Source organism: Vombatus ursinus, unplaced genomic scaffold (genome assembly GCF_900497805.2).
Source record: "Vombatus ursinus unplaced genomic scaffold, bare-nosed wombat genome assembly UNPS02014906.1, whole genome shotgun sequence".
NCBI lineage: Eukaryota > Metazoa > Chordata > Mammalia > Diprotodontia > Vombatidae > Vombatus > Vombatus ursinus.
Window position 1 is genome coordinate 511,760 of NW_020954684.1, and position 7,251 is coordinate 519,010.

Consider the following 7,251-nt stretch of genomic DNA (forward strand, 5'->3'; position numbering starts at 1 on the left):
TTCCTGGGCACCTCCACCTGAAACTGTCTCCTGAACTCAACTTCTTGGTGCTGTCATTTTTCCAGGGCACCTAGGCTCAGAATCTCAGAATCATCTTTTTTTTTTTTTTTTTGGTAAGGCAATTGGGGTTAAGTGACTTGCGCAAGGTCACACAGCTAATACGTGTCAAGTGTTTGGTCTGAGGCTGGATTTGAACTCAGGTCCTCTGACTTCAGGGCTGGTGCTCTATCCACTGCGCCACCTAGCTGCCCCAAGAATCATCTCTGATTCCTCCTCCCTTGGGCCTAGAATACAGTGACTAACTCCTTTCAACGTTCTTTTAAAACAAAGAAACATTTATTAAGCACCTATTGAGTACATAACACTGTTGTAAGTGCTAGAAGAAGTCTGTAAAAATATAAAAATTTATCAAGAAGGACTTGGCCTAAAGGAACCTAGACTAAGTCTATGAATTCTTCACACTGTATTTCCACTTTCTCCCAATATCACTATTATAGGTGGCTACTGTAATTCAGTCCTTTGATCTCTTGTGTTTGTATTGAAGCAATTTCCCTGACTTCAGTCTTTTTTCTCTTTTTAGAGAGTCAGCCAGGTGGCATGGGAGATAGAGCTTCAGGACTAGAGTCAGAAAGACCTGAGTTCAAATCTGTCTTCAGGCAATTACTGGCTATGAGATCCTGGGCAAGTCACTTAAGCTCTGTTTGTCTTAGTTTCATCATCTATAAAATGGGGATAATAACAGCATCTACCTCACAGTGCTGTTGTGAGGATCAAATGAGATATTTGTAAAGGGCCAGCATGTAGTAGGCACTAGATAAAGACTTATTCTCTTCCCTTTATGTATCACGTATACGCTGTTACCTAGTCAACCTTCTGAAATAATTGCTTTGTGCATATTCTCTTCCCTCAAAAATCTTTGTTAACAGTGTATATTTGCTACAGAATCACCAGTCAATAAGGATTTAATTAGTTCCCAGTGCTAGGGATTTTAACCTAGGGTCCCTGAACTTAAAAAAAATTCATTTTTGTTAACTATATTTCTTTTGTAATTTTCTATATTTTATATCTTTAAAAACATTATTTTGAGGAGATGTCTGGAGGTTTCACCAGACAGCCAAAAGGCTCTAGAGGTTGGGGATGCAAAGACCGAAGAGGAAGTCTTGGCTCAAAGATCCTATTCTATGAGAAGAAACAACATAGAGACATGTGTAAAATATATTCAAATTAAACATAATTTCCCTTTTTTCCCCCCCAGGAGTTTAGGATAGTTCTAGCAGCTAGGGACGGGGGTCAGGAAAGACCTCAGTTTTGAGCTGATCTCTGAAGGGAACTGAATTGTAAGAGATGGAGGTGAAAGAGTGTATCCCAGACATAGAGATGGGAGGTGGAATATAATGAGGGTTGAATGTAAAAAACAGTAAGAAGCCCGGTTTGGCTGGGCTGTAAGAGTGTATTAAGAGGAGTCATGTGTAAGGAGCTTGGAAATGTAGACTCGAGTACAGTTGTAAAAGCCAGAGTCATTTATATTTGATCGTGGAGGTAGTAGGGAGTCATTGATGCTTCTTGAGCAGAAAAGTAGCATGGCCATTCCTGCGCTTTAGGTGTATCACTTTGGCAGCTTGTTGAGGGTGAATTGGAAAAAAGAAGAGGAAGCGTAAGGCAAGGAGGCTCATTAGGGGGCTATTTCAATAATCCAGGTGAAGGTAATGAAGATTTTGGTGTGACTTGAGAGAAGGGGATGGATACGGAGATATAGGATACATAGGGTGAAGGAAAGAGTGAGGAGAGAAGAATGAATTCCTCCAAAGAAGGATTCAGAATAAAGTAGGTTGTATTTTCTACAATCTGCACCCTACCTGCCTGATGTACTACAAATTTATGTTACATACCTCAACTGGGCCCTCACAGCAGAAAGGCAATCCTTTTGTGATTCCCTAATCAATTCACTTTTCCTTCCACTAAGTCCCTGGGCTGTTCCAAAGTTTTTCATCCCTCTTCAAGTATCTTACCACACCCCTCCCCTCTCCTCAACTGAGGACCTTATCCTGTATTTCACCAAAAAAACTGAGACCATTCACTCATCCCCTCCTCATCTTCTCCGATCACTCAGGCATCTTCCCCTCCCGCTATCCCCTCTTTCACCACTAGTATGAAGAGGTAGCCATTCTCTTTGTCAAGGATGACCCTTCTACATGCATCCTTGACCCCTTCCCCTCTCATCTTCTCTAGAAGATTGTTCCCACAATCATCCCTAGTATCTTTCTATTGTTCAGTGTTCTCCTTTCAACTTATAGACTGTTCCACTGCCTACAAATATGCCTGTGTCTCCCCTATCCTTAAAAAAAAATTTCACTTGATCTGACCATCCCCAGTAGCTATGATCCTATATCTCTCCTCCCCTTCTTAACCAAAGCCTCCACTTCTTATCTCACTCATTTCTAAACTCTCTGCAGATCTCATTGTTCAGTAAAACTGTTCTGTCTAACATTACCAAGGATCACTTAACTGCCCAATCTAATGGCCTTTTCTCAATCCTTATCCTTCTTGACCTGTCTACAACCTTTAAAACTGCCAAACACCCTTCTGGATTCTCAATTCTCTCTAGTTTTTTGTTTTGTTTTGTTTTGTTTTTATACACTGCCCTTTCCTGGATCTCCTTCTTACCTTTCTGACCGGTACACAGTCTCCTTTGCTGGATCTTTATAAATATCCTGCTCACTAGCTGTATGTGTTTCCCCAATCTTCTTTCTTGGACCCACTTCTCTTTTCTCTCTATACTCACTTTGTGTTCTCATCACTTGTCATCTCTATAGAAATAATTACCAGATCTATTTATCTAGACCTAATCTCTTTCCCAAGCTCCAGTCCTGAATCACCAACTAATTGCCTTTTGGACAGTCCTCCAGTCCTGGGTCTCCAACTAACAATCCAAATTGAAGATGTCTAAAACAGAACTTAATTCTTTTTCCCTCTTCCTAACTTTCTTATAGGCTTGACACCTTGATGTCATTCTCAACTTCTTACTCACATTCATCCAAAATATCCAACGTGTCAAATTTTGTCATTTCTGCCTTTACAATACTTCTCATCTACATCCCCTTCTCTTCACTCACACAGTTATGTCCCTAGTTTTGACCCTCATCACCTCTCACTTAGACTGTTGGTATTTTTTTTTTCAATTAATAAGCATTTATTTCCTCTCCCTCTCAAACCTCCATTAGCAGGGGGAAGAAAAAGAAAGCCCTTGTTATGAATATGCATAGTTGAGCAAAACAAGTTCCTATGTTAGTCATGTAAAAAAAATAAGCTTCATTTTTCATTCTGAGTCTATTACCTCTCTGTTGGGAGGTGGGAAGCACATTTGGTCCCCTGGAATCATGGCTAGTTATTGAGTTGGTTGGTGTTCTTAAGTCCTTCTAAGTTGTCTTTACAGTTTTGTTTTTATAAGTAATTTTTCTCCTGGTTCTTCCTCACTTCACTCTGCATCAATGCATACAGGTTTCCACAAATCCATCCCTTTCATCATTTTTTATGGCAAAATAGTATTCATGCATCCATAGACTGTAATTTGTTTAAGCCATTCCCCAATTGATAGGCACCTTTTAATTCCAGTTCTTTGCTATTACAAAAAGAACTGCTACATATGGGTCCTTCTTCTTCTTCTTTTTTTGTCTATAATCAGTTTTAATTTTTAAAATTTTATAGATACTTTTGTTTTTACATCTCTTTGATTTCTTTTTAAAATTTATTTTATTTTTAATTTATGGAATAAATTTCCATAACATAGTATAATAAAAAAGATGATTGCACATGAAACTGCAGATCTACTATGTACAACTTGCTATTCCTTTTAAATATACAACAAAGTTATCATGTAAATTTCTTTTTTATCCCCCTTTTTTTCTTCCCTCTCTCCCTAGAGATGGCCACCATTGTACACAAATAGATATATATGTAAAATTATTCTATACATACTGCTGGGGGCCATCTCTAGTCATCCTTATATGTATCTTGTCACTGGACCGGATGGCTTTGGAGGAGAAAGTGAGGCTGATGACTTTGCATAGCTCTCCCTCCCTTAAATCTAAATCACTTGCAAGTCATGGCATCACCTTCCTAATGTCAAGGTCCTCTTCAGGAACAAAGGACAAACAGCAACATACTTCTGTTTATAAGTTCTTTCTCTGGATGCAGATGTCTTCTGTCACACGTCCTTTATAGTTAATTTGGGTATTTATAATGGTCAAAATGACTTATTTGCTCAGAGTCATTTTTAAAACAATATTGCTGTTACTGTATACAATTCTCTCTTGATCCTGCTCATTTTGGCATCCGCCTTATAGTGTTATATCTGGGTCAAAGGGTATGCATAGTTAGTAACTTTTGGACAGGGCTCCCAATTGCTTTCCGGAATTTGCCTGTTTGACTATTTACACTAGATTTCTAATAGGTCTTCCTGCCTCAAGTCCTACTTCAAACCAAATACCTTCCCAAAGTGATTTCCCTAAAGCGCACATCATACCATATCATCCCCACCTCCCACCCTCAGTCAATAAACTCCAGTGGTTCCCTATCACCTCTAGAATCAAGGATAAAATCATCCGTTTTGGCCTTTAAAGTCCTTCACAACTAGTTGCCTTCCTACCTTCTTAACACCTAACTCTTACCAACTCTGCGAACTCTTTGTTTTTCCTTGAACTCTCTCTATTTCTGTCTTTGCCCTTGTCAGCCTGGCTAGAAAGCTCTCCTGCCTTCTGCTTTTTCATTTCCCTGGCTTACTTTAGGTCTCTGCTGTTATCCCACCTTTTGTCGAAGGCCTTTGCGGGCTCCCCCAGCTACTATTAGCCCCTTTTCCTCTAAGATTTCCTGACATCCACCTTGTGTATCCATAGTGGATTTCCACGTTGTCTAGAATGTGAACTCCATGAAAAGAGTCATGTTGCCTTTCTTTGTATGCCCGGCTCTTAGCACTGTGGCTGGCAAGCACTTAATTAATTAATGCTTATTGATTAACTGAGAGGTTATTAGCACCAGGGCCTGGTTCAGATCTCTGTACATTAGCCAGGCGATCAATAAATGTTTGGTAATGGGGATGGTGATATTGGCATGTAGTCTAGGTATCTGAATATTGCATGACTGTGTGTGAATCTCTGCATGTGCTCCCAACCTGACTCTTTTCTCGTCAGAGTGAATCTAGTCCTTCAAAATCAACACTTCCCTTTCCTTCCCTTCCCTTTCTGTTCTTAAGCAGTGGAGAAGAGTATATAGCCTTGGGTGTCCCGTCCCAAGCTTCTTGGCCTGCCTGGCTCCCTGTAACCTGGGATGCTCCGGGTCAATTTCTCTCCCAGACTGGAGTCCGCTTGATTGTGGTGGGAATTATGCTTTCCCAAGCATTTGATATCCTTCCCATAGTCCTAGGACTTCCAGGATAGGGGACCAGGGTGAGGAGAGAATCTATTCTGGATGAGGGGATCATCTATCATAGCTTTAGAGCAGGAAGGAATCTTAGAGCTCACTCATCCGACCCCTTCATTCTGCAGGTAAGGAGAGTGGGTCCCAGAGAGGCAAGTCCCAGGTGATTTGCCTAAGGTTGCAAAGGAAGGAAGGAAGGAAGGTAGTTGATAGTACAGCTGAAATTTGAATCCAGGTTTCATGGTTTCAAAACTAGAGCTCTATCCATTTCACTGGGTTCCTTTGGAAAGAATCACTGGCAGGAATTAAAATAAGTAATTAAGATGACTGTCAACAGTTGGGAGCCCCCAGGCTCTATTCTTCAGCTGCAGAGCCTCTTTGGCTTCCAGCCATCTCTCTGGCAGTCCAGAGAGCCCTTTAGGGAGAAGATGCCAAGCTAGAAGGCTAGAGAAACAGCTAGGACCCCCTCCAACAGAGTGGAGGCAGGGTTCTGGACTTCTATGACTTCCATGGCCCTCTGTACCAAACATTCCCTTCTGGTGGAGCCATCTAGCCTGGCCCATAAGTGGAGAGCACAACCACGCACTACCCCGAAGCCTACCCAGAGATCATCCTGTCCATTTTTTTTACTTCCATTCCTTGGTGCGTTTCTCCTTGTTGAACATTATTTCTCAGCCCCTGCCCTGGAATGCCCTCTTCTCTCCTCTGCTCTTGACATGCCCCTGCTTACCTATTCCCTAGGGAAATGGCACATAGGTGATCTTTTGGTGTTACCTTTTATCCACCTGGCTCTCTTTCTGTTTCTCTTTCTGAGCATGGGCAGGGACCTGGGTCAGTCTATAGATGCAATCAAGATGGAGGAGGGTTTGGGAGGAGGGGAGGAGAGAAGTGTTAGAAGTCACAGACGAATTCGTTTTCTATGCACATGAGCATGCTTCTGCGTGTGAGGTCACGTGTGTGACCTTTGGGAGCAGGTATGCGCATGAGCCCATGTGATTTTGAGTACGTATTGCCATCACACACATGTGTATGTGTGTGCATGACATGCTCCATGTGTGTTAAGAAATCACACGCTTGTGTGACATCCAGGACCTGCTTTCTCAGCTCATCTACAAAAGGAGAAGTAGAAGTGAGTTCCCTCTGGGGGTCTGGCCTCGCCCCTTCCTGTCCCCGCCCCCCCCCAGCTGCCCTGTACTGGTGGTGCTTCTGGGAGCTAGGGACCAGTGCAAGGAGGGGCTGGGCTCTGTGGTACCAGGGAAGAGCTCCGAGCCCTGTCCTGGGTCCAGTCTATACTGTCTCCCTCCTCACCCATCAGTCTACCCTTCAGGAAGTCTTCCCAGAATGGTGAGGTAAGGACCTAGGGTGCAGGATGCTGGAGGTGGGAGGGACCACAAGAGGAGCTAAGGTTCAGGGGAGCAGGTGCTCTCTTGTGTCTAGAAAAGGGAGGCCGAGTGCTGGGCTCTGGACAGCAACTGTCCCAGCCTTTTGTGGCCCTCATCCCCAGCGGTGGGTTCCCTTCCACAGGTGGTTTCACCGAGATCTCAGTGGCCTGGATGCTGAGACTCTGCTGAAGGGCCGCGGAGTCCATGGGAGTTTCTTGGCCCGGCCCAGCCGAAAGAACCAGGGAGACTTCTCCCTCTCAGTCAGGTTGGTGCCCTTCTTCCTTTCTCCCCGGCGACTCTGCCCATGCCTTCATTCCTTGGCCTCATCTCCCCTAGACTACCTCTCCTCCAAGCCGCCTCCTGCTCCCTTCCTGAACCCTTTGGTTTTGTTCTATCGTCGTGCCTTCTTTTACTCTTTCCATTTCTGTTCCCATTCTCACTGTCCCTGGCCGGTGTG